The following is a 25885-nucleotide window of genomic DNA, read 5'->3' as shown; positions in this document are numbered from 1 at the left end:
AGAAAGAAAAAAGGGGAGGTGGGAGAGGAGGGGAGGGGCGAAGAGAGAGTGTTCTAAGCCACTGACAATTTGCTGTGATATGTAGTTGCACATGATTGATCACCAGTTTATTTGGTGAGTGAGGTATTCCTCTGTGTGTGTCATACAGTGAAGCTACCTTTTCCTCTTCCCAAAACCTTGCTTCTCAAATAGGAATATCCCCTTCTGAGAAGTACTGGCTGTGGGGGAGGAGTGGGAGACTTCTGCCATCCTCTCTACTTCTTTCTGGTTCTCCCCTGTGAGGAGAAGTGATTTATCTGCCTGATGAGGTGATCAGACTCTAGCATCAAGTGTCTATCAATTGCCATGGTGCAGGGTAATGATATGAAGTCTCTGTTTGCTTGGGCTCATTCTCCATGCTTCTCTTTTGGTTCCCTGACCTCAGCAGGATGTGAGGATGGCTGTGTCCATTCATGTGACTGGCTGGTGGAGTGTCTGCTGGGCAGATACACTTTCTCCAAGATCATCCCAAGGTCTAAACTTGGGGGTAAAAAAATAGAACACTCACTAGACACTGTCAGGTCACATCGTTCTACATTTTTACCAAGTATGATTTGGATATTTTGAACCCTATATAACTTGGATATCTATTTCTTGAAAGACTTATAACTCAGAGGGGAGAAGAGTGAATTCGATTACCCCCTCAGAAAACCTAATATGAAAAGACAAAGATATTGCATGATACCAGCTTGACTTTGCAGTATTAGAATCCTAGCTGGCAGAACATTCAGCCTGTTTTGGCAGGCTAACAAATGTTCCAAGATCACTCTTGGCATCATGCTTCCTCTTCAGACTCTTTCTAAGCTTATAATAAGAGCCCTACAACACCTAATAGATCAGAAACATAACAGACATGGAGAGAAAAGGCCTATGGAGCTGAGTGAGGTCATTTCAGAGGGAGCCTGGTTCTCCATAGGATGGCTTTATATGATGAGACCCCCATTAAGATGGAGGTCAGCCCCTCTCACAGCAGATGTCCTGTCAGATTCTGAGAATTTTAACACAAAAGAGGAATGTTCCTGCAGTGGCTTGCTGCAGCAATTCATGGGATGTGGGAATACTGTTTTTGGTGGTTAGGAATTTACAAATGCTTTTAGGTATGGATACCATCCGTGTCTGCAAAGATGCAGAGAGCTGTTCATACAGAAGAGTTTACTTTTATTGTTCCAGATGTGAAATGTTTCTTTAGAGACACAAGAGAGAGACTGAGGATATTTCATAGAGAGAAGAAAGTGATTTTTAAAACAGAGACAAGGATATTCTTTTTTAAAGGCTCTACATTAATTTGTGGCATTAGGGAGCCCACAAAAAAGGAAATTCTACCCCTCTGAAACAGCTCAGTCCATGACCCACTTCACCCCTAAGCCTTGTCTGATTATTGCAGAAAGTAGTGGGTTCCCTGACCTTTTACCCTCATGGGACCCAATCTGTTCCATTCTATTGGCACTTTCCATGTACTGTTTAGGGTGGTCAGTCTCCCCAATTAGATTGTCAACTTTTTAAAGAAGGGAATTACATTTATGTCTTACACATCTTAATATTATCAAAGCATCTAGCATCTTGTCCTAAATACATTAGAAACAAATTTAATAGTTTGAATTTTTTGATTTCTAAAAAGAGGTCACATTCATGAATTTTACATTTACACTGTTCCCGCCATAGGCTGGGAACTATTCTGGGGTTTGAAGCTGCCATGATGTTATGGATAATGAGGACAAAACTAATAACACCAATATGAACAATAGTTATCATAGCTAAGAGTTATTAAGTTTTTATTACAATAGGTCAAGCATCACTTTAAGCATTTTTATATTATCTCACTTAATCCTCACAGCATCACTAGGAGGTGGTTATTACTAAGCTTATTTCTCAGACAAGAACACTGAAGCACAGAGAGAATGAGTGAAACAGGGTCCCTGTCCCAAAGTAGTTCACAGGCTGGTGGGGAGTCAAAATGTAAGGTGGTGATGATAATATTCATAATACTATTAATACTCATAATTTAAATATACTTTTAAGTGAAAATTGGAAGACCATACATAAGAAAAAAGAAGTGTGTCAACTATACGAATAGGGTGGGGTGTCTATGTGTAAGCAAGAGAGAAGATGAAATTAAGTGTAATAAGGCATCTGAATTAGATGCATGTATATTTCTTTTCTTCATAATTCAATGAGTGTGATGCAGTGGTGTTGATGAATGTTTAACAATGAGATTTCCAAGTGTAGTCTCTGATGAATGTTGTTTGATGTTTTCACTTACATTAATGAGTAAGATGAAGCTGAAATAAATAATAAGAACATATGTCAAAACTTCATTTGTCTGTAAAGGATGAGTAACTTTGTTAAATCAGATAACAGTTTTCAAACACTGGAAGAACATTTCGTCAATTTTATTCAGCTATTCACAATGCAAAAAGACCGCATAAACAACACACAAGTTAAACCTGCATTACTGACTTTTCTCTATCATTTTCTTAAAACTAGAACAGGGGTTAGCAAACTACAGTCCATTTTTGTAAAGTTCATTAGCTCATTGCTTCCCACCCCCACCCTCATGCCCCATTTTTAAAGGATTATAAGGAAGAAAGAGGGAAAAGAGAAGAAAGAGGAAGGAGAAGAGGAGGAGGAAGTTACAAAGTGGAGGACAGGGAGAAAGGGGAGAAGGAAGAAGAGAAGCCAACAGTAACAATGCCTAAAATATTTATTATCTGAGTCTTTATAGAAAGTTTGCCAACTCTTGGTCTATATAATCAACAAAACAATAAATCATGCCCTGATTTTGTAGCACTGCTGATTTCTTTAGTGCAAATATTCCCTCTGTGACTGATCTCAAGCTAACACACAAGGCAAAGTTGAGAGGAGATGTACAGTCAGGCACCATCATACAGTATTTCCACCACACAGAAATAATAAACATAGATTATCTCAATAGCACTGAGAATCAGAAAGTGCAGTAAAATAATTAGGGAGGGATGAGTTTTGAGTATTTATCATATTAAAAGGTAATTTTATTTCATTGTAAATTTATAGAATTTTTTTCTTTTTATAATGATTGCTATTTAAACACTGCCTCACAAAATTCATGAAACTTTAAATTCCTTTTGCAAAATAAAACAAGCTGGCTCCAGCAAACCACAGTATGATCAGAGAAGTAGCTGGTTGTCCATGATGTTAAAGTTGATGCCACAGTGACCCACATGCTCCTGTAAAGTAACAGGTCTAACCAGCAGAACATGCTAGTTCAGTTCGGTTCAGTCACTCAGTCGTGTCCGACTCTTTGAGACCCCATGGACTGCAGCACATCAGGTTTCCCTGTCCATCACCAACTCCCAGAGCTTGCTCAAATTCATGTCCATTGAGTCAGTGATGTCATCCAACCATCTCATCCTCTGTTGTCCCCTTCTCCTCCCACCTTCAATCTTTCCTAATATCAGGGTCTTTTCCAATGAGTCAGTTCTTTGCATCAGGTGGACAAAATATTGGAGTTTCAGCTTCAGGATCAGTCCTTCCAATGAATATTCAGGACTGATGTCCTTTAATATTGTCTGGTTGGATCTCCTTGCAGTCCAAGGGACTCTCAAGAGTCTTCTCCAACACCACAGTTCAAAAGCATCAAGTCTTTGGCACTCTGCTTTCTTTATGATCCAGCTCTCACATCCATACATGACTATTGGAAAAACCATAGTTTTGACTATACAGACCTTTGTTGGCAAAGTGATGTCTCTGCTTTTTAATATGTTGTCTAATTTGGTCCTCGTTTTTCTTCCAAGGAGCAAAAGTCTTTTAATTTCATGGCTGCAGTCACCATCTGCAGTGATTTTGGAGCCCAAGAAAGTAAAGTCTGACACTGTTTCCATTGTTTCCCCATTTATTTGCCATGAAGTGATGGAACCAGATGCCATGACCTTTGTTTTTTGAATGTTGAGTTTTAAGCCAACTTTTTCACTCTCCTCTTTCTCTTTCATCAAGAGGCTCTTTAGTTCCTCTTCGCTTTCTGCCATAAGGGTGGTGTCACCTGCATATCTGAGGTTATTGATATTTCTCCCGGCAATCTTGATTCCACCTTGTACTTCATTCAACTTGGCATGTCACACAATATATCCTGCATATAAGCACATAGAACATGCTAAGAATACCCTTTACAAGGATGTTCATTACAGCCTTGTTTATAACTGTGAAAAATTAAAAATATCTAAATATCCACTGGTAGGAGAACAGATAAATAAAACATTGTATAGTTGTAGTATGGAATATTTACATTGTGGAATTCCTATTATGCTACAGTGGTAATGCATTATCTATCCCTACATGCATCAATATAGATAGATTTCAAAAATAAAATTGTGAAAAGGAAATTTCAGAAAAATATGTACAGATGATGCAATTTATGTTGATTAAAAACAAAGGATACAACCTGTATATTGTCTATAGCATATCAAGTGTGGTAAAGGTATCAAATCATAAAGGAGGAAGATGATCCCCCAAATGTGACTTTAGTTGCCTCTACATGGTAGGAAGAACAAGCCTCCCCAAAGTATCCATTATGGGTTTTAGACTGATCATTCATTGTACAGAAAATGTTTTATGTATGTGTTCCTATAACAATATGTTGTTTCATTTTGTCTTTTTTATGAACTTTATATAAATGTATACCTGATGTCACCTTCAGTGACTTTTTTCACCATATTATTGCTTCGATATGTAAACAGCTATTTGACAAAGACTGATTGGTCTGATAATACAAGTAACCATGAGGATTTGGAGCAACCAGAACTATTTGTAGTAGTATAAATTATTATAAACACTTTGGGAAACAACTGGATGCTATTTTGTAATCTTGAACAAATGCACATACTACTCCTACATCAATGCACCAACCGATGTACAACACATTTGTACCAGAAGACACAGGCAAGTGCAAAAATGTTTATAGAGCATTGTTCTTAATAGTAAATACTCAAGGTGAAGTATTTTTGATTTTGGGGATTATTCATACACTGTAGTTCTGAACTAGGCAACATATTATTTGTTGTACAAAAGAGATGAAAAAATGGTTTTTATCTGTCATTAATAGCAAAGTAATTTGGATTTGTTCTAGGCTAAAGTATAGCTTTTGTGATTGTATCATATACTTAGGCTAAACACTTTAAAAAAGCCAATTTCTAACTCTTAGAAGTCAATGGGGTTGATGTCATCATAATTTCATAGCAAGGTCTCTGCATTCTTTTCTAATAGGTTGCAAGGGGTGGGAGAAGTGATGCCAGAAGCAGAGAGAGGGGAAACGCACAGCTTTCCCCCTCTATCAGAGTTTCAAAATCCTGATCATCGCCCACACCCAACCCGACCTGCTTCCATCTATTGAGCATCAAAGTTTATCTCCTGTGCAGAGACCCATGTTTGTTGAGTCTGAGAAACAATTAGATTAAATTTTTGGCACTTATTACCTATCTAAAAGCATAGAAATTTTGAATTCATGTTCAACTTTGAAGGATTTCTTCCTTGGAAGAAGAACTAAAAGATATTTGAGGTGTGACCTTTCCCTCCAAAAATGATTATTTTGTAAAGAAGAATAATTTTTTACAGACTCTTCCCGCCTCCCCACCACAGGTTTTCTTTTCAGACTCTTTAAAAATGAGCCACATAAGCCCAGAATTCCAAAATCAGCTGCTTCTTCAGAATGACTACTCTGTGGTTAAAATGCAACACAGAGAAAAATACATGTACAAATGTATCACGTGTTAACAGTAGAAAAGATCTTCTAATTTGCAAAACAAAATAAAAAGCTCAAGTCATTAGCGAACACCTAGCTCCCATCCTTCCTCAACCCCAGCTTACCCCAGCATGCACAAGAAGTCCCTGTAGTCAATCCTGTAATTCCACCAGAAAAGTTAACCCTGTTAAGTGTCAGAGGTTAAGTGACCTGCCCATGATCTTTGGGTGAGCATCAGGGTAAGGACAAGAACCCAGTTCTGAGGAAAATTTTTGCACCTAGTCAGGATGTTTCCTGCTTTTCCAGTAGTTTTTACATATAGTTCTATGAATGGGAAATGCTTTGTTTGTATTTGTTGTTTTGTCTCCATTGTTCATAAAAATGCTTTGAGACCCCTTCTTGATTTGACTTCTTGGGTGATACTGTTTGCATTTTAATCAAATGAAAAGAGGAGCACGACAGCTCACCCAATGATCCCACCATGCCATGTACAAGGAGAATACCAATTACCAGTCTTAATACCAGTTACATATTCACCTGTCAATAACTTCCTTCCTGATAAAACTTCCTGAAGATTCTATAGGCAGCTGGCTGTGTTCCAAGTTCCACAGAGTGGACATAGGAAGCTTTTCACTAACTTGCGCCCCTCTGCCTCCTGCCCTCTTTTTCCCCATCCAAGCACAGTCAGAGGCGTGCAGCAGTCCTTTAAGCACCAACTGTGGAGAGGCACCTGGGGGGCTTCATAAAAAATGGCAAGAGAATGCTTTTGCTCAGTCTAAGGACTTCAGCTTTTTGCAAATAAATGAGCAGCTCTCATTGTCCTAGAGAAGAAGATATTTACTGCCTTTCCTCTAACTCATCTCTCTCTCTCTCACACACACACACACTCACAGACTGCACCTAAACAGTTCTTCAAGATGTTAATACCTTTACTCAGGTTTGAGAAAATACTGCATTCCAACAGTTTCTGTGGTTGAAAGAGAAAGACAACATTTCCCAAAAGGCAAAGCTACACTATCGTGGGAAAGGGAAGAACAGGAAACTGCACCTTAGGGAACTCCTGCAAAATTCAGAGTGATGCTTTGAAGTCAAGGCAAATTGGCCTCTCACTTAACCAATTTGAATATTCGTTGCATTCTGATACACCATGGGTACAGAAGCCTGTGAACTTAACAACCCATTCCAGGAGGGATGTGTGCATCACACATGGGGCAAAATCAAGGAAAGAGAAGGCTGCTACCCTAGTTCTTCAGAAGAGAAATTCTCTCAATACCCCCACCAGGCTGTAGCACCACACCCTCAGATGGCCCTCAAAACAAGCTGAGAAACCTGTCCTGGGGGCTGCTCGGGGCTATATCTCAGCATATATCCTGCATTACGTGTTGCCTCAGATCTAGCAGCCTCCTTTTCTCTTCAATGCTTCCAACATGCTAGTGAATTAACAAGAAGCAAAAGGGATTCAAAGCTGGTCCTTCGAGTGGAGGGAAAAGGCTAGGAGTGGATATCAAAAGGCAGAGATGGAAACAATGATGTTCTTGGGCTATAGAGAAGTACATTTGCAACTGTCTGCAGAAACATTTCTTCCATGAACTGTCAAGAAAAACTCACTGGTTGAGACTTGAGCAAGGAAGCTTTGCTGACACAGAAATGGGTGTCTGTTAGTCCTGGCAAGATAGCTCTGGGTGTGTAGGTTCATTCTCAGAAGGGATGGTTCCCACAGCTCTAGACTTACAATCCATGTTGATAAACGCCTTGAAGACTGGGATCCCAACCCTTTCATTCTCAGTGCTTCAATTCCTACATTCAGAAGAAGGTGAAAATGACTTTCTCACAGTTTTTGTGACTAAATAATATACCATCAGTGACACTGCTCCAAAAAAAAGGGGGCCATGTAAATGGATCATCTGTGAGCTAGAGCAGGAGTTCTGAGTTCTGATGTCCCAGATACATCTCAATGAACCAAGAGCAGCATCCTGTTATGTCAAGCAGGCAGTCGCCTTAAACAACCAGCCAGACAACAGGAAGGCAAGCCTGCTTTTAGAGAATGTGCAGTAACTGCCTCACATCATGCTGGGCATCTTCTATCCCCTATCTCATTTAGCTGTTGCAAAACCTCTGCAAGAATACTTGTTACTATCCCTACTTAACAAGGAGGAAAGAGAGGAGGAAACAGGCTCAGACTGAGAAGGTCTGTCAGGTGAAGCTAACTGGTAGTGACTGCTGTTTCTGTAAGAAGTTACAAATAACAGGTGCTCACTTTCAACCTCTCTCCTAGCTAGATCATTTTTGTGTGCCCTAATTCTGGTCCATAAGACCTAAGCAGGATCTGCTGGGATTCTATGAAGATTTTACTCCCTAATAAAAGGTATGCAGGAGATATCTTTTACTGTTCCTCATTGTGTCCTGTGACCTCTGGAATCATTACAGCTATTCCATGGTCATGATGGCTCACATTATCAATTCACCAAGTGGGCAGAAAATGCTTGTGGGTCAGTCATGACACTGTTGCCCTGAGCCACTAAATTAGTTAGTTAGTCAGTTCAGTCGCTTAGTCGTGTCCGACTCTTTGTGACCCCATGAATTGCACCATGCCAGGCCTCCCTGTCCATCACCAATGCCTGAAGTTTACTCAAACTCATGTCCATCAAGTCAGTGATGCCATCCAGCCATCTTATCCTCTGTCGTACCCTTCTCCTCCTGCCCCCAATCCCTCCCAGCATCAGGGTCTTTTCCAATGAGTCAACTCTTCGCATGAGGTGGCCAAAGTACTGGAGTTTCAGCTTCAGGATCAGTCCTTCCAATGAACACCCAGGACTGATCTCCTTTAGGATGGACTGGTTGGATCTCCTTGCAGTCCAAGGGACTCTCAAGAATCTTCTCCAACACCATAGTTCAAAAGCATCAATTGTTCGGCGCTCACCCTTCTTCACAGTCCAACTCTCACATCCATACATGACCACTGGAAAAACCATAGCCTTGACTAGACGGACCTTTGTTGGCAAAGTAATGTCTCTGCTTTTCAATATGCTGTCTAGGTTGGTCATAACTTTCCTTTCAAGGAGTAAGCGTCTTTTAATTTCATGGCTGCAGTCACCATCTGCAGTGATTTTGAAGCCCAAAAAATAAAGTAAGTCTGACACTGTTTCCCCATCTATTTGCCATGAAATGATGAGACCAGATGCCATAATCTTAGTTTTCCCAATGTTGAGCTTTAAGCCAACTTTTTCACTGTCCTCTTTCACTTTCATCAAGAGGCTTTTTAGTTCCTCTTCACTTTCTTCCATAAGGGTGGTGTCATCTGCATATCTGAGGTTATTGGTATTTCTCCCGACAATCTTGATTCCAGCTTGTGCTTCTTCCAGCCCAGCGTTTCTCATGATGTACTCTGCATATAAGTTAAATAAGAAGGGTGACAATATACAGCCTTGAGGTACTCCTTTTCCTATTTGGAAACAGTCTGTTGGTCCATGTCCAGTTCTAACTATTGCTTCTTGACCTGCATATAGCTTTCTCAAGAGATGGGTCAGGTGGTCTGGTATGCCCATCTCTTTCAGAATTTTCCACAGTTTATTGTGATACACACAGTCAAAGGCTTTGGCATAGTCAATAAAGCAGAAATAGACATTTTTCTGGAACTCTCCTGCTTTTTCAATGATCCAGCGGACGTTGGCAGTTTGATCTCTGGTTCCTCTGCCTTTTCTAAACCCAGCTTGAACATTTGGAAGTTCACGGTTCACGTATTGCAGAAGCCTGACGTGGAGAATTTTTAGTTTTACTTTACTAGCGTGTGAGATGAGTGCAATTGTGTGGTAGTTTGAGCATTCTTTGGCATTGCCTTTCTTTGGGATTGGAATGAAAACTGACCTTTTCCAATCCTGTGGCCACTGCTGAGTTTTCCAAATTTGCTGGCATATTGAGTGCAGCACTTTCACAGCATCATCTTTCAGGATTTGAAACAGCTCAACTGGAATTCCATCACATCCACTAACCTTGTTTGTAGTGATGCTTTCTAAGGCCCACCTGACTTCACATTCCAGGATGTCTGACTCTAGGTGAGTGATCACACCATCGTGATTATCTGGGTCATGAAGATCTTTTTTGAACAATTCTTCTGTGTATTCTTGCCACCTCTTCTTAATATCTTCTCCATCTGTTAGGTTCATACCATTTTTATCCTTTATCGAGCCCATCTTTGCATGAAATATTCCCTTGCTATCTCTTATCTTCTTGAAGAGATCTCTAGTCTTTCCCATTCTGTTGTTTTCCTCTATTTCTTTGCATTGATCACTGAGGAAGGCTTTCTTATCTCTCCTGGCTATTCTTTGGAACTCTGCATTCAAATGGGAATATCTTTCCTTTTCTCCTTTGCTTTTTGCTTCTCTTCTTTTCACAGCTATTTGTAGGGCCTCCTCAGACAACCATTTTGCCATTTTGCATTTCTTTTTCTTGGGGATGGTCTTGATCCCTGTCTCCTATACAATGTCACGAACCTCCGTCCATAGATCATCAGGCTCTCTATCAGATCTAGTCCCTTAAATCTGTTTCTAACTTCCACTGTATAGTCATAAGGGATTTGACTTAGGTCATACCTGAATGGTCTAGTGGTTTTCCCTCCTTTCTTCAATTGAAGTCTGAATTTGGCAATAAGGAGTTCATGATCTGAGCCACAGTCAGCTCCCGGTCTTGTTTTTGCTGACTGTATAGAGCTTCTCCATCTTTCGCTGCAAAGAATATAATCATTCTGATTTTGGTGCTGGGTATCTCAACAATATCATCCATTAATTTTTCTTTTGTATCAATGCCAACTTGAGTTCTATTTCTGTCTAATGCTACCAAATGGATACCATCTAATTCACCCAAATCATCCAGGGGAGATATTTTTTCATTTCTATTGTGTTGGCCAAAAAGTTCATTCTGGTTTTTCTGTAACCTGTTATGGAAAAAAACAAACATTTTGACCAACCCAGTAAATGGAGGCTTGGATCAGGAAAACATAAAGAATTCCATAGAGATAATGCAAGTCCAACCTTAGGATCTCTGACCCAAGACTCACTCAATTTGGATAAAAATTCAGATTTGGGGAATTTCCCTGGCAGTTCCGTAGATAAGACTCCACACTCCCGATGCCAGGGCCCTGGGTTTGATCCCTAGTCAGGGAATTAAGATCCTACATGCTGCACCTAGGCCCGAGCATTGCAACTACTGGGCCTAAGTGCCACAATGAAGGGCCAACACAGCCAAAACAAATAATAACTAAACAAGCAAATAAATAAACAAATGCGTATGTGTTGTGTCAGACTCTTTGTGATCCGATGTTCTGTAGCCAGCCAGCTGCTCTATCCATGGCATTTCCCAGGCAAGAATACTGGAGTGGGTTGCCATTTCCTTCTCCAAATTAATCAATCAATAAAAATAAATTCCTTTTTTTAAATTCATATTTTTGTTTCTTCACATGCTGCTGTTATTCAGTTGCTAAATCATATTCAGCTCTTAGTGACCCTTCAGATGGGAACTTCTCCAACACTGCTGTTTTTCAGAGCTTGCACTCACTCCTGGGCTACTATGGGTGACCTCCCCACCTCGTCACATCCTACCTCCAGGTCCCCACACCAACATCAGCCCACCTGGAGGGGCAGGAGGGTCAGTGGAGCCATCAGAGGCCCAGCTGGCAGTCTTGAGGGAGCCCTTCCTGGCCCCTGTACCTCATCAAACTTCACAGTGTACTGAGCTGATTTATGAGAAAAGGTTATTAAAGCATGTAAGAGCTCCTGCTGGAGAGAAAATTATCTGTATAAACAAAGTGTTATTACGGGAATCAGGGAGGCCACATGCGGGAAAGGTCATTAAAATAAGGAAAAACTGGCATATCAATCTCTTCTAAATCACTGAACTTGCCTGAGAGAAGCTAAGTATCTTTATATCTCACATGTTTCTTTTTGATCATTAGTCCTTCCAGCTCAGAAGGAGACATTCTCAGATGCTAAACTGTTGAGCAGTTTAGATTAGAGCGAATTTCTAAGAAATAAGTTGTGAAGTTGGACTTTTGAAGGAGGGCTAAATTAGAGACTGCCTCGTAATACAAAGCAGGCATTTGAGTCTCCATAGTGTTATTTTCTCTCCTACAAATGAAAGACTAATTTTTTTTTCCTTTGCTTCATTTGACAAGACTTGATGTTTTCCATTCTTTTTCCTAACAAGGAGGAATGCACAAACAGTCACCCTGTATACAGTGGTGTACTTCACAAAAATGATTTTCAGGCTTTGGGTTAAGAAAACAAATCCCTTTAGTAGATTAATTCGTATTAAAAAAAAATTTGAGTTAGGGCCAGATTCCTCCCATGGAAATCATATTAGTAAACAGTTGGTTCCATTAAGATGTTTTACTCAAGTTTGGTTCTCTGAGTCAGATTTCTTTGTTCTTAACGAGGGGTTTTGACAGCCCGGCTCAGACTACTGATCTATATTCTTCAAGCATGTGAGCCATATAATGAGTCTTTGATTTCTCTTTTATTCATTCTATGGAACTTTAATTCTGGAATTCAGAGACAATAATATATCTAAATGTTTTCAAAAGTTTTGTTTGCAGTGTACAATTAGGTGCGGTTAAGTATTGGTATAAAGATATTATGATGGCATTTCAGTCAGGGGCCCTAGCACTACCTGAATTCTTGCCTTGGGCACACTACTACTTCTTTTATAACATTTCTAAGGGAGATATTAAACAAAGGAAGCAAAACACAGGGGCTTTGACCCCAAATGCCAAAGTAGAATTTAAACATGCTGGGCTGAAATCCAGAGAGCTCCTAAAGCCAAATGAGGTAGGTTTGAATGGACTAGAAGCAAGTAGAAAGGCTACTCTATCTTAACAAAGCCTGGCAAATTTGAGTGCTTATCTCTGCAGTTTTCAATGCCAAAGCCTGAACTGGAATTCTTAGGATCTGGTGATGAAGAAGCATCAAAAGAGAGACAGCTATATTTTCCCCCAGTGTAGTGGGACCAGGCCAGAATATCACCCCAAAGGAGAAAAGATGAATTCTAAAATCATGTAGTGATCCACCCAAAATGGTCCCTTTTTGCAGGTGGAGGGAAGTGGCTATAATGAAAAAGAGGAGTCAAAAACCCCTTCTCCATTTTTAGAAAACAAAAAGTGAAAAAGTTTTATGCCTTAGCATTGTATATTTTAACATACGGACTTGACTCATGTAGGAAATTCTCTCTAATTAGCATCAGTGTTGTCTTTTATATAATGCTAGACATAATTAGTCATCCAACATAATGAGCTTGATCTGAATTTCGGTATGTACTAGAGTTCTCAATGCTGTCAAGTCGCTAAGTCATGTCCAACTCTTTGTGACCCCATGGACTGCCGCACACCAGCCTTCTTGTACTTCACTATCTTCTGGAGTTTGCTCAAACTCATGTCCATTGAGTCAATGATGCCATTCAACTATCTCATCCTCTGTCACCCCCTTCTCTTCCTGTGCATTTCATCCTCTGTAACCCTGTTCTCCTCCTGCCCTCAACCTTTCCCAGCATCAAGGTCTTTTCCAATGAGTTGGCTCTTCTCATCAGGTTGCCAAAGTACTGGAGCTTCAGCTTCAGCATGAATCCTTCCAATGAATATTCAGGACTGATTTCTTTTAGGATTGACTGGTTTGCTTTCCTTGCTGTCCAAGGGACTCTTGTCCAACTTCACAGTTTGAAAGCATCAATCCTTCGGTGCTTAGCCTTCTTTCAGGTCCAACTCTCACATTCATACATTACTGGAAAAACCATAGCTTTGACTAATTGGACCTTTGTCGGCAAAGTGATGTCTCTGCTTTTTAATATGCTGTCTAGGTTGGTCATAACTTTCCTTCCAAGGAGTAAGTGTCTTTTAATTTCATGGCTGCAGTCACCATCTGCAGTGACTTTGGAGCCCAAGAAAATAAAATCTGTCACTGTTTCCACTTTTTCCCCTTCTATTTGCCATGAAGTGATGGGACCATATGCCATGATCTTCGTTTTTTGAATGCTGAGTTTTAAGCCAGTTTTTTCACTCTCCTCTTTCACCCTAATCAAGAGGCTCTTTAGTTCTTTTCATTTTCTTTCATTAGAGTGGTATCATCCAGTTATCTGAGGTTGATGATATTTCTGAGGTTTGTTGAATCACAAACTGGAATAAAGATTGCTGGGAGAAATACCAACAACCTCAGAGTACTCATACTTATACTCAAAGACCTCCAAATACATTTAAAAGCATTCATTATTGTGCCGTGTATACTGTTTGTATCTTTTTTCTAGTAGTTGTATCCTAATTTCCTCCACTTTCAACCTATGTGCTTCTAGTGAAATTGACTCTAACTTTAACTCAAGAATGGGATGAATGACCCAGACCTGGCCAAAGTCCTGCATCCTGATGGCATCAGTAATCCAATCAAAGATGAGCACATGAACTTACCCAGTCCAATCAGAGTTGACCCTGACTATTCCCTGGAAATGCTAGGATAAAGATGCTCACTCCCCCCGCCTCCCTCCCCCCCCCCCCCGGCTCGATTTCAACACAAAAGCATGCAGCTCCAAGAGCTGACAACAGTCACCTTTCAAGCAGGAGAAGAGAGCCAACAAGAATGGAGATAACACCAGGGCAACACAGCTGAGAAATGTGTAGAGAAAAAATAAATTCTGGAGACAACTTTTGAGTCTTGGATCAAGTCATATCTGAAGCTGGTATGTCTTCGAAATACTTGATTTACAAGAGCCAATAAATTATTTGCCATGTGTAAGACAATTTGGGTTGAATTTTTATCTTTTGTGGACTTAAAAACTGCCATAAATGATACACATATGTGCATTTCATAAACATTACCCCGGATAAAATAACACTAGAGGATAAAGATACTTCTATAAATTCACACACTAATAATAAAATTTAGATCTAAAATGTGTGAGTACTTAATGTAGGCCAGACATTATTGTAACTTCATTCTATGTTTAACTCATTTAATTCTAACAAAAAATCCACTAAGTGAATGCTGTTATTTTTCCCCTTTACACATGGAAAATGTGACATAATTAAGGAAAGATGGAGGTCAAATACTAATCCAGGCAATCAGAACCCAGAGCTTGTATACATAACTACTATATTCTACTGCTGCTGCTAAGTCGTGTCCGACTCTGTGCGGCCCCGTAGACGGCAGCCCACCAGGCTCCCCCGTCCCTGGGATTCTCCAGGCAAGAATACTGGAGTGGGTTGCCATTTCCTTCTCCAGTGCATGAAAGTGAAAAGTGAAAGTGAAGTCGCTCAGTCATGTCCGACTCCTCAAGACTCCATGGACTGTAGCCCACCAGGCCCCTCCATCCATGGGATTTTCCAGGCAAGAGTACTGGAGTGGGGTGCCATTGCCATCTTCATACTCTACTGCTAGGACCTCCCAAAAAGATACTTTCAATGCTCATCACGTATAAAGGTGTCTACTTGAGAAATGAGGGTCATTTTATGCTGTAACAATCAAAAAGTAGCCTTAAGATGAATATGAAGACCCTCAAATAAAGATATACATGTAATTAATCTTCAATAGCCTTCAACTGTGTGGATCACAATAAACTGTGGAAAATTCTGAAAGAAACTGGGAATACCAGACCACCTGACCTGCCTCTTGAGAAACCTATATGCAGGTCAGGAACCAACAGTTAGAACTGGACATGGAAAACAGACTGTTTCCAAATAGGAAAAGGAGTACGTCAAGGCTGTTTATTGTCACCCTGCTTGTTTAGCTTATACGCAGAGTACATCATGACAAACGCTGGGCTGGAAGAAGCACAAGCTGGAATCAAGACTGTCGGGAGAAATCTCAATGACCTCAGATATGCAGATGACACCACCCTTATGGAAGAAAGTGAAGAGGAACTAAAAAGCCTCTTGATGAAAGTGAAAGAGGAGAGTGAAAAAGTTGGCTTAAAGCTCAACATTCAGAAAACTAAGATCATGGCATCTGGTCTCATCATTTCATGGGAAATAGATGGGGAAACAGAGGAAGCAGTATCAGACTTTATTTTTTGGGGCTCCAAAATCACTGCAGATGGTGAATGCAGCCATGAAATTAAAAGACGCTTACTCCTTGGAAGGAAAGTTATGACCAACCTAGACAGCATATTAAAAAGCAGAGACATTATTTTGCCAACAACAGTCCGTCTAGTCAAGGCTATGGTTTTTCCAGTGGTCATGTATGGATGTGAGAGTTGGACTGTGAAGAAAGCTGAGTGCCAAAGAATTGATGCTTTTGAGCTATGGTGTTGGAGAAGACTCTTGAGAGTACTTTGGACTGCAAGGAGATCCAACCTGTCCATCCTAAAGGAGATCAGTCCTGGGTGTTCGTTGGAAGAACTGATGCTGAAGCTGAAGCTCCCAACACTTTGGCCACCTCATGCGAAGAGTTGATTCATTGGAAAAGACCCTGATGCTGGGAGGGATTGGGGGCAGGAGGAGAAGGGAACAACAGAGGATGAGATGGCGGGATGGCATCACCGACTCAATGGACATGAGTTTGAGTAAACCCTGGGAGTTGTTGATGGACAGGGAGGCCTGGCATGCTGCAATTCATGGGGTCGCAAAGAGTCGGACACGACTGAGCGACTGAACTGAACTGAATCTTCAATAAGACTGGAGCCCAAGGAGCAATTTCCATATTAACAGCATAGCCTTAAAGACCAGTCTTGTCAGTCATGGGCACAGAAACAGGCGTTTTGAAGTCAGTCTCTCTCTGTCTCTGTCTCTTTCTCTCTCTCTCTGTGGAATGGCCAGTGAGGAACTGGCAGAAATCAGGGTATGGGGCAATGGAGTACAAAAACTATGGTTTCAATCTCCAGTTGGCTTGACAATTCTCAGGGATCTCCTCCTATGGCAGTGTGTCCTAGCAGGGGCAGGGGTGATAGCTCTTGATCCCTGTTTCAGGCTAAATTGTGTCACCCTCTAAATTTATGTATTGAAGCCCTAACCTCCAGTACCTCAGAAAATGACTGTATTTGGAGACAGGATCTTTAAAATGGTTATTAAGTTAAAATAAGCTGTTAGAGTTGGCTTGAGTCCAATCTGATTAGAGTCCTAATTAGAAGAGATTAGGACAAACAGACACCAAGGATACGCACACAAAGAAAGAGAACCTTGTGTGAGAGGACACAGCAAGAAGACAGGCATCTGCAAAGTGAAGAGAGAGGCCTTCAGTCCAGTTCAGTCGCTCAGTCGTGTCCAACTCTTTGCGACCCCATGAATCGCAGCATGTCAGGCCTCCCTGTCCATCACCAACTCCTGGAGTTCACTCAAACTCACGTCCATTGAGTCGGTGATGCTATCCAGCCATCTCATCCTCTGTTGCCCCCTTCTCCTCCTGTCCCCAATCCCTCCCAGCATCAGGGTCTTTTCCAGTGAGTCAACACTTTGCATGAGGTGGCCAAAGTATTGGAGTTTCAGCTTCAGCATCAGTTCTTCCAATAAACACCCAGGACTGATCTCCTTTAGGATGGACTGGTTGGATCTCCTTGCAGTCCAAAGGACTCTCAAGAGCCTTCTCCAACACCACAGTTCAAAAGCATCAATTCTTTGGCACTTAGCTTTCTTCACAGTCCAACTCTCACATCCATACATGACTACTGGAAAAACCATAGCCTTGACTAGACGGACTGTTGTTGGCAAAATAATGTCTCTGCTTTTTAATATGCTGTCTAGGTTGGTCATAACTTCCCTTCCAAAGAGTAAGTGTCTTTTAATTTCATGGCTGCAATCACCATCTGCAGTGATTTTGGAGCCCAAAAAATAAAGTCTGACACTGTTTCCTCTGTCTCCCCATCTATTTCCTATGAAGTGATGAGACCAGATGCCATGATCTTAGTTTTCTGAATGTTAAGCTTTAAGCCAACTTTTTCACTCTCCTCTTTCACTTTCATCAAGAGGCTTTTTAGTTCCTCTTCACTTTCTTCCATTAGGGTGGTGTCATCTGCATATCTGAGGTTATTGGTATTTCTCCCGACAATCTTGATTCCAGTTTGTGCTTCTTCCAGCCCAGCGTTTCTCATGATGTACTGTGCAGAGCCTTAGAAGAAACCAAACCTGCAACACCTTGATCTTGGACTTCTAGTCTCCAGAACCATGAGAAAAATAAATTTGTTTTTTTTTAGGCCACCCAATCTATGGTATTTCGTTATGAGAACTCTAGCAAACTAAATCTCTGAGAGTTCAGGGTAAAAGATACATTCGAACACCCTGTGCATAGCAGCTTTATATCTACCTGGGTAGAGTTTATTAAAAGCTGGGGAAACGCCATGGTTCCCAGCCAGATGGAGAACTAGAATGCTGAACAGAATTTCTAGGTAAAAGCAAAACAGTAGTGACAGACCAACAGGCAATGTTTGATGAGCAATGGATCAGATACCCAGCTTAAAATCATAGCTCTGCTACTAACGAGCTATGTGACCTTCTGCATGTTTTTAACCACTCTGAGCCTGAGTTGCTTCATCCATGAGGATCCCTATCTTGTGGATATGTCAAGGATTAAATGAAAAGAAGTAATATATGAAAAACAGTACAGTTACAAAGCCATTGCAAGCACTCAATAAATGGAAGTCATGGGGTAGTCAAGATTTTATGGATGCTGCATGCCTAGGCTTCACCCTAGTTAGAACCTGTGGCTTCCAGCCTGACTCTGCATAGATCATGGCTGGCAAGGCCAAGTCTTCTGGCCTTTTGCCTGCCTTCATACAGACTAACTTCGCTACTGGATTGTGCTTGCAGGAGCAGAGGTTTAAGGCCCATAGCTGAACAACTTGAGAAGCCAGAGCTAAGATTTTCCCCCATTCCCCCATAGATAGATAGTAAATCTATCCAGTAGGGTCATCTTAGAACAAAAAAAGGACAATACCAGGCATGGATTCCTGTATCCCGTTTAGCACCCACTTCAAAGCACTCTGACCCCCCAGACCTCCCAAAGCTCCAGAGGAGGAAATTCCCAGAATACTATGCAAGGACAGGGTCATCATTTTGATATGTGGATGTCATTTGCCTAAAAAAAACACAAAGGTTTTGAATAATCAAAAACACACTAAAGTGTAAGCAGTAAATTAGGTCTACATATCCAAAACACCCAGACCATTGCTACAATGAAATTAAAGACATTTTTAGTCAGTTATGATTCTAAGAAGGGAATTTTACAAAAATGAAGCTACAGTTTAAAAATACTTCTTGAGATTCAGTCACATCGGAGAGGAAATATTTTTTCTTAAGATATTTTCATCAAGGATGACTTTGTTTTCTTTCTCTGCTGAATTAGAAACCCATTTACAATGCCAAACCATTAGAACAAGACCAATCCTGTTATGACAAATATCATTGCCCCAGCCAATGGTCCACTCATTGCAAAATGTATTTAATAAACATTTCCAGAACCACCAAGAATGGAAAAACTATGAATGCTATTTCCTGTTGAAGGGTCTGAAGCAAGCCTAATGGGAGAACCACACAGTGTGGGGGATCTCTGGTGCTGGAACTAGAGGAGTGTTTACTCAAAGCAACTCGAGGGAGCATAGCTGGAAATGGGTAGAGGAGGAGGAACCAGAATCACAGAGAAGTCAAAACAGTCACCAGGAAAACCACCTCAGACTTTAAAATATCAATAGAAGGATGAGGCAAGGACAGAAATTGAAAGTAAGTAACAGTTTTAGCAGATATGGAACTAAAGCGTAAGTGAAAGAGAAATGTGAAGTCATAACTGGGGTTGTGAACCTTAAATACTGGCTTTCTTTGTGGGGTCACACAGATAAAAAGAGTACAGGCGTGCCTGCATGCCTGCCAGGTCGCTTTGGCTGTGTCTGACTCTTTGTGACCCTATAGACAGTAGCCTGCTAGATTTCTCTGTCCGTGGGATTCTCCATGCAAGAATACTGGAGTGGGCTGCCAAGCCCTCCTGCAGGGAATCTTCCAGACCCAGGGATCAAACCCACATCTCATGCCTTCTGCATTGGCAGGCTTGTTCTTTACCACTAGCACCACCTGGGAAGCCCGAAAAGAGTACGGGACTAGACATCAACTGAAATTTATTTACCAACACACATTTTCAAGAAAATCAAATGTATGGAAGAAGATACAGCTATTAAATTATTGCATAAAACCATCAAAAAGTATTCTAACTGATATGCTGAATTTCTATAAAGGTAGAGAAATTTTTATTTTTAATACTTATGCCTACAGTGCTATTACTGCAAATTTTTAGTCCTAAAAGTTACAATTAACGGACAAATTTAAAAACAGAGTAAGTGCAAACCAGAGGTTGCAAACTGGGTGCCTGCAGGCTAAGCAAAGTTGTGTTTGCCTTGCACAACATTTTATAAAATGAATGAGTCATTACTATGGTGGACTTCCCTGGGTTGGGAAGATCCCCTGGAGGAGGGCATGGCAACCCACTCCCGTATTCTTGCCTGGAGAATCCCATGGACAGAGCAGCCTGGTGGGCTACAGCTCTCGGGGTTGCAAAGAGTCGGACACCTGAGCAATTAAGCACAGCACTGCAGGGAAGGACTTCCCTTCCCTGGTTTTCTTTCTACTTTATATCTTAATGTGCATGTGACAGTGACAGCAGTGGGGACTTCCATTCTAGTTCTCTGATCTCTCATCCTGATGCGTAGGAGCTTAGGCCTGACATTCATTGGTCCTTATTTCTTAATTGGATAGAGTTACTCTATTAACAGTCTGAGAGCACTAGCATTTCTCTTTTTTTCATCCTTTCTTCCCTGACAAAACACTTCTGCATACCCAAGGTTTCTTCTGAGAAGAGTGGTAATTAGAAAATACATTTCAGCCTTGTTCTTCCATCAACTTTGTCAGTAATAATGTTGACATCTTGATCTCCAGCTGTGTCATTTCTGTGTCATTTCTGTGTCATTTCTCTATTGGTAATGAAATCAAGAGATGAAAGGAGGTGTTATTAACTGGGTGCAATGAAGTCCAAGAGGTTGCTAACATATAAACATTGGGGAGTTTAATATAAAGATCTAGGTTCCTGACTTTTTTTGAAAAATGGGAGATCTGGCAAGCCTGGGACCATGTTTGCACACTGTATGCATTGGCTGAAGTTGCGTAATGGATGCCATCTTTAGAAAGAGCATGAATGTTCCAGCTTGCCAGTCTCCACCACTCCATGTCATCTCACACTCAGGCATTTAAATGACATCTTGTCCTAGCATTTTAAGTCTGTAATTTCCTACTATAATCTTACAAATTTCTTTCTTTAGAATACTGACTTTTTCTAGGTTAGTGGAATCCTGATTATTGGAAAGAATGATTAATAAAAATTTTGAGGAACACTGGTATGGAAAATCCTGTATCTCTAAGTCTGATGGTAAAGCTAAATGTTGTGGCATTCTGACTCCTAACCTGGAACATCCATAGATTTCTGTTATTTCACTCCACACATTTCCAGTGCACAGACCTAGACCCACAAATTTTCCCTAATTTTAGATGAGACTGCACTTGCCAACTCAGAAAAATCCTTTAAGCCCAATAGCAAAGAAAATTCTTCATCTCCAGCTTATATTTGTGTCCAGACATCATAAGGTTGTCTCTCTCTGGCAAAACCAAAGTAGACAATTGGGAAAATTATTGAACTAGCTAAAGCAAAACACATGTCAAATGACCCAGGTAATTTCCAGAAGAGCCAATGTTTTCGCTGAATTAGAGTACTTGGAGAATTGCCCCAACCACCTGTATTGCTTAGGTCATGGAGACTGAGACTGTTTTCACAACTAAAATAATCACAGTTGAACCAGCCTTGGAAGCCCATCTCAAAAGTAGATTTTGCTGCATCACTCTGGATCAAATTACCTTTAACACAATCAGTTGTGGGGATAGTAAAACATATTAATTTGATTGTCCTGAAGTAATTTAATCATGTTACACAGATATGACCAATATTATACTGATTCTCAATTTCATAAGATAGCAAAATAACTAGATAATCAATTAGCTGTCTAACCCAAATGATAATAACAGTAACAGTTGGTTTGATATTTTTACTTAATTAGTTGACTGCGACTTTGAAATTCTTTAAGATATCCTTATGATCCAGGTAAAGGCTAAGATTTAGCTCCCTTAATTATTTTTTCCTTGTCTAGAACCTAGCTTTACTTCTCTTCACATACCTGTTTGGATGACTTCTAAATAAAGCTAAATTCCTCCACTGGCTTTCTTTCTGTGAGCTCTTACCTATTTGGTTTTTTGTTTGAAAATAAGGTCTCTTCCGGTTTACCTTCTGAGTATCTCTGACATTGATTTTTTTGAAAGTTAACTATCTCCTAACTATCCATTAGTGTTTCTTACCTGAAATCCTGGCCACCCTGACATCATTCACTTCAGAAAATAAATACAAAGTAAATATGACTCCAGATTTACATCCAGGAACTTGAACAAGCACTACAGAGTAGAGTGTCTGGCTTCATGGCTTACTGTGAGTCAGAGCCAGGAGGTTCCCATTAAGGTGTATATGAATTGTGTTATTCCATGCAGAAGTTTGTCTATACCGTAAGGTTGTAAGGCTGCCAAGTTCTTCTAACAATCTCCTGGGCCAGTTTTCAAAACATATCAGTATCTCATTAGAGCCTTCATTTGTAAAAAGCTTTATATTATACTCAGCAAGCTATAGTTACACAGATATTTTGTTATAAGGTAAAGTAAAATCCATTTTAAATAAGTTTATTACTTCCATTGTCTTAGTACAGCTCAGGTTGTCGCATTCATCTGGAATGAGTTGCCATAAAAAGAGGAAATAAATGCAAAGAATTCTGCATGGAGTGTGCTTTGATATAGCTCAAAGTAACAGCAGGGGCATTTTCAGGGAAAAATTTTTTCAACACTCCCATCACTATTCAAAACCAGGGGAAGATCCCTCAAACTAAGTCACTTGGTAGGACAAAAACTGTTCAAATAAACTCAGATCATGAGGGAAAAAAGCAACAAATATTCTCTCCTCAGCTTCAAACCCCTCTCTTTTCCTCTTGTTCCTCTCCTTTAAATGAATCCCTCAAGAATTTTAGGCAAATATATTTTGAAACAGTGCTGAATCCCAAAAGATTTAGTAGTTTAAGAGTTCACTGCTAGACCCCCTCCCACATTTCCTCCTTATTCTTCAAAAACCACTTCTTCAAATGATAACTTGTGACGATGTCCCTCATCATTAGGTCATCTCTCACCCTAGTATGTCACCACCTTCAAAGATAAATGACCTGGTAAGAGGATGAAACGCATTGGGGTTCAAAGCTCCCATGGATTGATGGTCCCAGCACTATAGCTGGGAGATTTCTTTTTCTGTCTTACTAAGCTCTGTGCTCTGTGCTGAAAGGACAATGATTATTTCATCAGCTCAAGAAGTGAGGCATGAAGGATGGGGGCCAATAGAAATTGGAACTAGGGAATATAATCACGTGTTTTCTAGGGCGGGGTGGGGGGAGAATCAAGCAAACCAAAAAAGAAACTCTGACAACATAAAACAAAGAATTAACACTAGTCTGTTACTCCTTTAAAGAGGGTATTACTGTATTACTGAGGGGGTTTACAGAAGGAATCAGATGGTCTCCACTATCACGGAGAACAATAAAATAAAATAACACTAAATTACAGCAAGTGAAGAAAACATTATATACTAAGCAAAACTCCATGACTGATAAGACTCTTCTTCCAATAGGTCTTTAAAGCTATTGGAAGTAATCATAATAACAATAACGATAATAATTTCTTGCTCTAAGCAGGGGAGTGAATGAAATTTCCAGCAGAATCTGGGCATCATGTTCTCTGTTCTCCCCTCTATCTTTCAACCTATTTCATGAAGTCTCACTAATAACAGGTGACAAATGGGTTTGTTCTATATATTGCTCCTATCAAACACTGCCATGTATTGTCTCTCTGTTTTTCAAAAATTGTATTGGACTATAGTTGATTTACCATGTTGCTAATTTCAGGTGAATCAGTTCTATACATACACACATTCACTCTTGTATAGACTCTCTTCCCATATAGGCCATTACTGGGTATTGAGCAGAGTTCCCTGTGTGCTACAGTAGGTCCTCATTAGTTATCTACTTTATGTTATAGTAGTGCGTATATATCAATCCCAATCTCCCAATTTATCCACCCCCTTCTTAACCTCACAAGTTTGTTTGCTACATCTGTAACTCGATTTCTGTCTTACAGATAAGTTTACTTGGACCCTTTAAAAAAGATACTGCATGTAAGTGTTAGATGCTCTGTCCAACTCTTTTGTAACTCCATGGGCTGTAGCCCACCAGGCTCCTCCATCCATGGGATTTTTCAGCCAAGAAAACTGGAGTGGGTTGCCACTTCCTTCTCCACACATATAAGCGATATTATGTGATATTTGTCTTTCTCTCTCTACTTCACTCAGTATGACAATCTCTAGATCCAGCCAGGTTGGTGCAAGTGGCATTATTTCATTCTTTTTTTGTGGCCGAGTAGTATTGCATTGTATACGTGGACCACAACTTCTTTATGCATTCTCCTGTTGATGGACATTTAGGGTACTGCCATGTCCTGGCTATTGTAAATGCTGCAGTGAACACTACAGTGCACATTTTGGTTTTCTCCGTTTTTACATGCCTTCTTCTACCAGTTTATAACTTCCTTAAGGCAACAACAATTGTCCTACTCAACTTAGCAAGATTATATACTATGGAGACGTGTTTTAAAGTCAACATGAAAGGTAAAACTATTATATGGTCAAGTCATCCTGGGAAATCTCCTAGAAAAGGGCAATTTGGAGATCATTTTTCATTAAGTCCAACATAGCCAGGTTTCCCCTGGTGTTGGAACAGTCAGCGTATCACTACATCTTTTATTTGTGTGAAGTCTTTTTTTCTAGTTTTTTTCAGTTGACCATTTGGCTTGTAATGAGGACCCATATTGACTGAAAAACACATTATTAATAGTGAACACTAGACTCTCAGTATTATAAGATATTTCTCAATCATGAGAAGCACACACAATCTGACAGTGAATGAAGAAAGAACATTTGTATGTCTCATCTCATGCTCACTGTAGTCTGAACTCTGTCAGAAGCCATGCTAGGTGTTTCAGAGAGAGATGATTTAATACAGGGGAATAGGTACACAGGATTAGAAGGCTGAATGAGGTGGAAAGGTTTCTAAGATAACCCTGGTATTAGTAGCTTGGGGAGCAGCGCTACCACTCTTGGGGCTGGAAGTGTTAAAAGAGCAGAAATGGTCTACCAAAACCTGGGAGCTTGTGGGGAGTGTTTCCACAGAGCAGATGCTCAGACCCCCAAGGTGCCACTACTCACCTGATCTGAGGAAGACAACACATGACTGCTACCTGTCCTCTGATAGAAGTTCTAAGAGGAAGTATGGCACTACTAAAGGAGTGACAGTAGAACTGATGCTAGAAATGCTGAGATTAGGTGGAGGCTGGAACCTTTTATGAATGCAACAAATGAAGGGAAATTGATTACAACTGAAAACAAGAAGAATATTCCTTCTGCTTTCTTATCAACTTGTAACCTCCAGCCAACACCTCTAGTGGGCAGACCCTAACTGGAAGCCAGCCATTAGAGAAGCCTGGGGAACAGCTTGCATAGTAGCTTGCACAGTCCCAGCTCCAGTGTCACAGAGCAGAATGTAAAAGCTTGGGCCTAAGGTTGATGTGCAGTAGGAAAATTAATTTGAGGCACAAATTCATTGAGAGGAATAACAGGAAGAATTTTCTTTTATCATAGTTGCATTCCAATAAGTTAAGAATCAGCCTGCACTGCAGAAGACCCCCGTTAGATTCCTGGGTCAGGAAGATTTGCTGGAGAAGGGATAGGCTACCCACTCCAGCACTCTTGGGCTTTCCTGGTGGCTCAGCTGGTAAAGAATCTGTCTGCAATGTGGGAGACCTGGGTTCGATCCCTGGGTTGGGAAGATCCCCTGGAGAAGGGAAAGGATACCCACTCCAGTGTTCTGGCCTGGAGAATTCCGTGGGCTGGAGTCCACGGGGTTGCACATGACTGAGTCACTTTCACTTTCATGCATGATGCAAATTCACTTCTTATAATCTCAGAGTTCATTAGTCCAATATCCTACTTGTAGTGTGTGATTAATACATAT

The sequence above is a fragment of the Muntiacus reevesi genome, chromosome 14 (genome assembly GCF_963930625.1).
Source record: "Muntiacus reevesi chromosome 14, mMunRee1.1, whole genome shotgun sequence".
Taxonomy (NCBI): Eukaryota; Metazoa; Chordata; class Mammalia; order Artiodactyla; family Cervidae; genus Muntiacus; species Muntiacus reevesi.
The sequence above is the reverse complement of the archived record's forward strand: the minus strand, read 5'-3'. Positions refer to the sequence as shown.